The following is a 9,118-nucleotide window of genomic DNA, read 5'->3' on the forward strand; positions in this document are numbered from 1 at the left end:
CAATTCTTCTAGAACAGCGTCTACCCTTTTGAGCAAATATGCCAGGATGCAGTTAGATGTGTTTCTCGCAGAAAATTAGTTTTAACAACTATATCAGAGAACACTGAATCCCTCAATATCATCATTAAGAACACCACATTTTACATCCAGTAACAGTAAAGAAATCAACCCTATTTCATAAATTCAGTAATTGAACAATGGACCTAAATCGATTTTTCACTGACTTTCCTTGAGCAATCTGCCATTTCCCTGACTTTACCTGATACATTTTTACTTATCTGACTTTCACTTATTTTCCAGAATGTGGACACCCTGGTAATGGTTTTGTATGTATTACTGTTTCATAGAAAAAAAATGGTGCCATATGATATTTGCCGTTGCGTGAGTAAGTATTGGTTATTTGTCTTCCCGTGGAGTTAAGAAAGCTACAGGAATTGCGTTTTAATTGTAATTAAAAGCAATTAATATTGCAGCTGCATATTTCTTTAAATGTCATAGCATATGCTTGCAGTACTTACTGTATTTCATTTTCTAAGAGTAAAAACATTCATTTAATGGCATGTGTGGAATTAAAATTATAAGTTGTTCATTAATTCCCAGTTTCAATATAACTTCTGCAAAACAAGCGTCATTATTCATTACTATGATTAATATTATCCCTTCTATTTATTTGTTCTGCAAATTTATTAAATAATTTGATCACACAACTTTCCAGATAGAATTTTAAGATGTTCATGAGCAAGAACTCAAATTTCTTCTTATACTTTCGTTGTTTTAGAGTATAAAGGGCTAGTACCTACCTGTATTGCTCTTATGAATTTACTTAATAAAATAGAAATACGATATACGGTATTTTAAGTGAAAAAGGATAGTATCCTATTAGTTATACAACCTTTCATCGGTGTTAGGAACAACCAGGAAATCTAACACTGATATACAATTGTTCAGATCATGTCTTGCCCCCCCACTTTTAACTTCCAACCGCCGCCACTGGTGAAGGTGGACCTGCTCCTGAAGTTCATCTCAAAGAAACTGTGTCAGATTGGCTTTGTTCTAATCCATTTCAGTGAAGCTGTTCGAATTGATTGGTAACTTTACTTCTCTGCTGTTAATAACACAGCGAAAACTGTGCACTGCAGTGTGACGTTTTGCTCTTGTAGGAGCCTTAATAGAGTCTAGACGATATTGGTTAAATAGTACTTCAACTCTTCTAACATGCCATACATGTCTTCAAGTTAGATGCACTGAACTGGTCTTGGTTTTCAGATGTTGATTCTTTGTATCATCACAGTAAATAGTAGAGATTTTTTTTTCTTTCGGAAACTGTTACGGAAGCCAGGATTTCTTGTGACCACTCGATTTCCCACAAAATAGGCAAACATTTTATTTCCTGTTTTGCATGCATTCGCAAGATTCCTCTATATATATCCTGAAGCCACATCACCAGTTACCAGCGACACTAAAGCATAAATGTGTTCCTCATAAAATATATGGAACCTCTGAAACTGATCAACAAGTTACATGATATTGTAGAAATCTCTTTTGATTCTTAACAAATTGCAGTTTTTGCGGGCAACTTCATCATCAACATCCTCATGAAAAAAGCCCTGTTACTGAAAGAATAATAAGGACTGATTTACCACCGAAATAGGCAATAACTATACCGCAATTAAAAAGAAACATGCTTTCTTTCCCTTAGCTCTTTCTGTTGGAACGCAATTCAGGCATGGAGCATATACATCATTAAAAATGTTAAAATCACAAAAGTCAGAAAGTAAACTCGGATGACTATTACTCATTGTTATTATCTTATATATTAGCCGTTTGTCCAGTGACACTAATGTAGGGATACAGTAGGGATCAGGGATCGCGTATGAAGCGAAAAGGAATATTTTGAATGAATTTCCTGCAAAAGTATAGCATTTTTCCCATATGTGACGTCATACCCCGATATATATATATAACCAAGAAAGTTCTATTGCTTTTTGTTTGAATGCTAACGGATATAAGACTAACGTCAGTTACTGGTGTGGGTATATTCAATATACTACCTGATTATTTCAGTTCAGTTACACCGTGAACTTGCGTAAGGACAGAGTCAACGTGGGACCTCCACAGAGCGTCATAAAGGTAAGTATGCCATACGAGTTCTAACTGGTGTCAGACGTCTCTGTAGCGAGGCGAAAGATAGATCAGACCTTTGGTGAAAGTGTTGTGACTACACGGACAGTGCAGCGGTGCTTTAACAAGTTTAAGGACGGTGATGAAACACCCGAAGACACGCCACGTGTCAGAAGACAAACACATGTACTAAATGAAGATGTTCATGCAGCAATTAAGACGAACAGTGGTCAGACATGTGAAGAACTGGGAGTACAATTCTGTGTCAGTGGCTAAACCATTCGCCAATACCTCCATCAACTTGAGAAGAACCACAAGTTGGGTCGATGGGTCCCACATGATTTGAATCCGTTCTAGAAGGCAACGCGAGCAGACATCTGCGTTTCTTTGCTGTCTCGTCTGAGGAAGGAGCCATTTCTGGACAGGATTTTGACATGTGACGAGAACTGGGTCCTGTAGGAAGATCCACGGCGCCGTCATCATTGGTTAGCATCCTATGAACCGACTCTAAAACAGCCGAAACCAGCACTGCACTAGAAAAAGTTATTCCTGCGTTTTTGGTGTACTGCTCGTTGAATCGTGCATCGGGAACTGCTACCAGCTGGTCAGAGCATCAATACAACTATCTACTATCAGCAGTTGATTCGGGTTCAAGAAAAAAAACTCAAAACTTTGGACCCAGAACTTCTGAATCGCAAAGGAATCCACGTGTTACAGAAAAACGCTAACCCCACGAGGCTACGATCAACCGGGACACTATCTTACGCCTAGGATAGGAAACACTGTTGTATCCGCCATACTCCCCGGACATTGCACCGTCCGATTATTACCTGTTTCATTGATTAGCCAGTCACCGTAGAGGAATGTTGCCAGAAGGTCGTCAATGCTGATGGGATTATTTTTGCTCTTCGAGGTACGTCTTAGGTGACATATCGATGTAATAAGGTGTTGCGTGAAAAAGCAACATAACTTTCTTCGTTACCCTTAGAAATGATATTATCCAATAACTTGTTTTGCGGTGAAAAAAATGGTATATAAACAATAAGCTTACATCATTATGAAAAGAGTAACAGCCATTTATATTAGAGTCTATTACTTTTTTCCCGAAATTGTTGCGCCATTAAAGAATTAATATTAAGGTCACAATTAATACTAGGCTTCAGATGAAGTGTCCAATGTGATAGCCTACCTGTAACACATCCCAAGGCGTTGCATAATCATGCTACGTAGGTTATCTGCTTTTAACAGGAGGCGTTAACAACGTATGCAATATCAGAATTGGCCTCTAGCTTATAAGGGAGACAATGATTAAAACAAGTCAGTGATGATAGAACAACTGATGGAATGAGAAAGTGGGTGGAAACTGGAGTACCCCGAGAAAACCCACGGAGATGATGTTGTCCACCACAAACTCACCTGGCCTGGGAACGAAGCGGAGATCCCACGCACGAGAGAGAAACGTTGTACCAATGTGCCAAAGCGCCCCCGTCACGATGCAATAATAATAATAATAATAATAATAATAATAATAATAATAATAATAATAATAATAATAATAATAATAATAAAATCAATATCATGCAAACCTATCACAAGTAACCAAATATTGCAATGCTGTAAACGGTTCAGGTAACAATATATTTTACTTGATAATCCAATTTTCAAAACTTTTATGTCTAAAACCGTGACAGTTGGTTGGACTAGCACATTTATTTATTTATTTTTAAATAAATAGATTACCAGTAAATACTTCAATCTTACGATATAAAGTTACATGAACAGAATGACTCACTGACATAAAATCACAAGTACTTCCGGTTGTCGTGAAAAATTGAAATCTGCGTTGTTAAAAATAATTTCTTAAGTTTGAGAAACCGTTTATATGTGCACCGAGACAATACTTTCTTAGATATGAGATTTGACAATTCTCATTCATACGGAAAGTAACAGTATATTTTATTTGTCGTTTCTCTTTATACAACCTCATCTACTTTTCCTCATTTCTCATTAATGAGAGTTTCAAAGTCTTGTTTCTAAGAAAGGATATTATTGGTGCACAGGTAAGAAGCAGTTTCTCAGATTTATGTATTTTTAACAGTGTGGTATGCGTATAACTTTAAGAGAGAAACCAGCCGGAAAATTGGTCAAATAATGTAATGTGTAATATGTAAAATTTATAATAAAAGGAGAAAATGCTATTTGAAGTGATATTATTTTTATTATTATTATTATTATTATTATTATTATTATTATTATTATTATTATTATTATTATTATTATTATTATTAATAATAATAATAATAATAATAATAATAATAATCATTATCAATAATAATAATTAATATTAATAATAATAATATAAAGCCTCATTGATAATTGAAATTGGATAAAACCTAGACATTTCCATATAGAAAAAATAAGATCAAAGATAGAACCTGTTCATCGGATGTTGAATCTATTCACGAAGCTATCTCTCGCTATCCCTTACTGTTTTTGTTCTATGACAATAATGATGGAAATTAAAAAATCGCTAATTTCTATCACATTTGGTTTGAATAGCAGGCTAAGGGTGAAAATGAAAGTTATTCTTGGGACGTTGGATCGATTGCAAAATTTCACATCTTGATAGCATTTTTCGTTTCCGATCTATGGAAATAACTGTCGAATTCAGAAGTAAGAGTACATTTGAACCACTTTCAGTTTTTAGGTATTTAGGATTTGATTTCTGGGTTTTCGGCATATATGGCCACTTTAGCCCATTATGTATGAGGGATGACGTCCCTTGGCAAGCACACTATCCAGGGAAAGGAAAGAAAGGAAGCGACCTTTGATCTATATGTTAGATACCATCCCTGCATTTACTTGGTGTGAATGAGGAAAACCCAAGAAAACCTAATTAAGGATGGCTGGCCCGAAAAAGCTTTTTACACTTTTTTCGACCGGGTGCCCCCGCCAGGAATCGAACCCGCACCTTCAGTTTTAGAAGAGTATTTTGGATAGTTATGATATGTTGTATAGAGACACTAAATAGCTTGCAAGAAACCACTTCCTGCTGTCTATTACCGTTTACATTCTATGGAGATAAGCAATGAAAACGGATCTGGAAACTTTAACCATTTCCGTTTTTTTTTTATATAGAGGGTTAATGAAGAAGGCGGAACCCATTCTTGGAAAGCTAAATCAATTTTAAAAAGCGTCTCGATATCTACGACGGTTTTTGTTTTATGAAAATCAACATTTATACCGAAAGTGGTAGTAAATTTCAATTATTCATGTTTTTTGTAGAGCGTTTGAGATAGTCATGGTGCCTTGCCTTGAGGCGTTGAAGTGTTTGAAACCAAAAGTACAAGTCTTGTAATGAAATATTTAAGTTTTACTTCCCGCGGTTATGCTGGGTGGGCTAAAAAGAGACCGTGATGATGAAAAATAAAATAAATGCTGGAATGAATAATGCGGGGAAAGGGGATAACCTCGAGAAAACACACGCACATTGTGTTTGCCCACAACAAAGTTCGCTTATCGCGAACTGGGATCGAGCCATGGTTCTCATCTATCAGAGGTGAACACTCTACCACTGAGCTACGAAACATGTTATGTGCTACCATTTTATTCTATGGTGATAAACATTACAACCGGAAGTGGCTAATTTTAAGGGCTATCGGTTTTAAAGGAGGAAATGGAACCTATTCTTGGAACACTGAATCGATTGCAAAAGACTGCATCTCTATATGTCTTACTGTTCTGCTCTGATACATGTCGGCAGACAAATGGACGGACAAAGCCGTTCTGAAAGACTTTCGGCACTTATGCATAGGGTAGTTTGGAAGACTGGAAATGAATATAACGACGTTTGACGTCTAACTTTTCCTAGACTGCTGCACCGATTTTGATGCTCTTTAGTGCATGAGTGAACTCCGTTCTTAGATTTTTATTATATTTTCGGCAAGGAGACAGAAAGGTTGATGGAGTGTCATATAAAAGCAATCGAAAACAACCGACATTAGAATTTAATCCATAGTTTTCGGGGTCACTGAGGTGAACAATGAAATTTTCGATGCTGTTTAAATCCAAACTCTTCATCATCTGTATGATAGGTGAGGAGTGGGGGAAGGGTTGTTGTGTACAAATAATCGAGAACGGTCGATAGTAGTGTCCGGTCCATAGCTTTTGATGTCAGTAAGATAACACTCCGGATACCGTTTATGTCTAAAAGTGCAGCAACTCACTGTCAAAGAGGTGATGGGGGGGGGGGGCTTGGCAGAATTAACATTACGGATTATTATTATTACACTTTCGGTGATATATGTATTCTAAATATGCATAATTATACGCTTAACAGGAATATATGTAACTGTGTTTTAATAGTTCTCCAAATGTATGTTTCTAATAGTAAAATTAACCAATATAATTACTTGCTGTGGAGCATACGTTCACCATTTTTCTTTTAGTTCACTGACTAGTTTAAGGAATAATTATTGTTTCATTTTTTATCTTCTTCTTGAAAATGAGCGAGATTTTAATGCTGTAATTTTACTGATTGTTTTCTTGATTTAAACTCCAATGTATGCTATAATGTAAAAAAAAAAAAAAAATGTTCAGTTCAATATTAATCCTTATTAATACATCATTGGACAAAAAGTAACAAGATGGCGTAGTACTCAGCAATGTGAATAATACAATAATTATGTGTTATTATTTGGCCACATTTAATGTGTTGTAATATTTGATTTCAAACGACAGCATATGGCCTTAAATTATAATATATCTCCTGAGGAAACACAATTAAATGAAGGCATTGAAAAAAAGTTGTTTACAACACCCAAATCCTAAAACACCGTTCAATGCATTGGAGCATATGAGCTTACCTGGACTCAGAGAAGTAAACGTAAGTTCTTCAGGATATAATCAGTGTGAAATGCAATAACTTATTTTCACACTAACGGATATTACAAAAAAATGCAGTGCTTCTCGAAAACAACCAGCAATCCTTCACGCCGATGACACTATGTGTTCTTCGACACCCACATGAAGAGCTCTTTCAAACTGTTAAGCCACCGACGCTTGCAATTGCTATACTTCTGGGCGTCCAGTGACGTCAGCGGACGCTTCTAGAAGCTTCTAGAACATTCTTGTGCGGACATGACATCATAACAAAAGAATGTATGCACGTCAAATCATATCGCTGGATAATACGTGATTACGTGATTGCGTAATACAGTATCACGCCATTACGTTTTTTTTTTTTTTTTCAAAGTTGTATCTGCAATATATGTTGTACATTGGAAATGGCAAAATACAACGACATATTTTACGGCGAATATTCAAATTACCGACTGTTTGCTCTACTTCGATATCTTATTTTAGTATTCGCATCTTATTGTTCCATGGAAATGTTAACCTTCATCCATCTTTTCAATTGTAACTTCAATGAATTAGAGACAAAATCTACATTTCATAAAGCAAAACAAGTTTCTTCTAAATGTGCACAATCCAAAGCTTTAAAATAATAAAAGAATAAGTGAGAGAGAGGGAAATATCTTAACTCTATACAAAAATGCATTTTTATCTAGTCTTATCAAAACAAATGTACGCTAACCCTTTGGGGAACTTTTGGTAAAATTTGTACCATATGTTTTTTTCATGGTACATTGCGTTATTCCTCTTCTATTTGAGCTTTTTGGTCCTTTTTTTTTCTTTTTTTTTTCAAGTCCAGAGGCATTGTAGAAGACATTACATTGTTTCAAACTTTCCTGCGTCGAGACATAGGAGGTGATGACGTCATAAGTCTAAAATTTGTATTTTCGTGTAATATTTTTGGTGGGGTTTAGGTAAAGTATTTTTGGCGGGCTTATTTTTGCACGTAGAAGATTGAAATGTTGCACAAACCTGCAGTCCACCGAGTAGTATTTACCAGATTTTTTTTCAGATTTCTGCGTTAAAACAGAGGAGGGGGATCCAGAGGTTCAAAAAGTTGAAAAAAGGGATATTTTTACCCCAAAATCCCGTTTTTCCTCATTTTCACGCCTTAGATACATGATGAAGACAAGTGAATGGTACCGCCTGAAAGGCAGTTCTATTCTGAAGAGAATGATGTGCGACACATGGCCTTAGGGTAATTAGGGAAGTGTCAGGGAATTTTTATCAAAATATACTTCTGTATAGGGGAATTTTGGACATTTTCGGTATTATTTTTTTGCGGGCTTATTTTTTTACCTAGAAGATTGAAATTGTGCACAAACATTCAGTCCACCGAGTAGTATTTACCAGATTTTTTTTTCAGATTTCTGCGTTAAAACAGGGGGATACAGAGAGTCTAAACGTTGAATAGGGAAATGTTTACCAAAAAATCCCTTTCTACAGGATTTTCCCGCCTTAGATACACGATGGGGACAAGTGAATGGTACCGCCTGAAAGGAGTTGTATTCTGAAGGTAATGATGGGCGAAACATGACCCTAGGGTGATTAGGGATGTCTCAGGGAATGTTTAAAAATTTCCGTCTGTATATGGGAATATGGAACATTGTCGGTATATTTTTTTGGCTGGCTTACTTTTGCACCTAGAAAACTGGAATTTTGCATAAACATTCAGCCGACCGAATAGTACTTACCAGATTTTTTTTAGATCTCTGCGTTAAAACAGAGGAGTCCAGGGGGGCTAAAAGTTGAAAAAAGGATATTTAGACCCAAAAAATCCCGTTTTTCATCATTTTCCCGCCTTAGATACACGATGGAGACACGCGAGTCATACCGCCTGAAAGGCAGTTCTATTTTGAAGAGAATGATGGGCAAAACATGACCCTAGGGTAATTAGAAATGTCTCAGGATTTTTTTTACCTGAGATCATGGTGTTTTACGGTAATTTCGGGCATGGTGGGAATTCCTGATAAAATTTCTCCCGCCCTTGGTATTCAAGATTGAAACTTGAAATTTGGCACACATATTCAATATACCAAGTATTATTTATCAGATTTTTTTGGATGGCTACGTTCACGCAGGG

At 36.1% G+C, this 9,118-nt stretch overlaps 1 protein-coding gene across 1 annotated transcript in view; it reads right to left on the reverse strand.

Moving 5' to 3' along the window:
* The window catches only part of LOC145687797 (uncharacterized), a 236,539-nt gene extending 229,354 nt beyond the window's left edge, over window positions 1-7,185 (reverse strand). The window contains exon 1 of the mRNA XM_081761225.1: window positions 6,987-7,185. The gene's annotated coding sequence lies outside the window, so the exon portion shown is untranslated. The remainder of the gene's footprint in view (window positions 1-6,986) is intronic.
* Window positions 7,186-9,118: the final 1,933 nt, after the last annotated feature.

The sequence above is a fragment of the Thermobia domestica genome, chromosome 6, assembly GCF_964235325.1.
Source record: "Thermobia domestica chromosome 6, izTheDome1.hap1.1, whole genome shotgun sequence".
Classification (NCBI taxonomy): Eukaryota; Metazoa; Arthropoda; class Insecta; order Zygentoma; family Lepismatidae; genus Thermobia; species Thermobia domestica.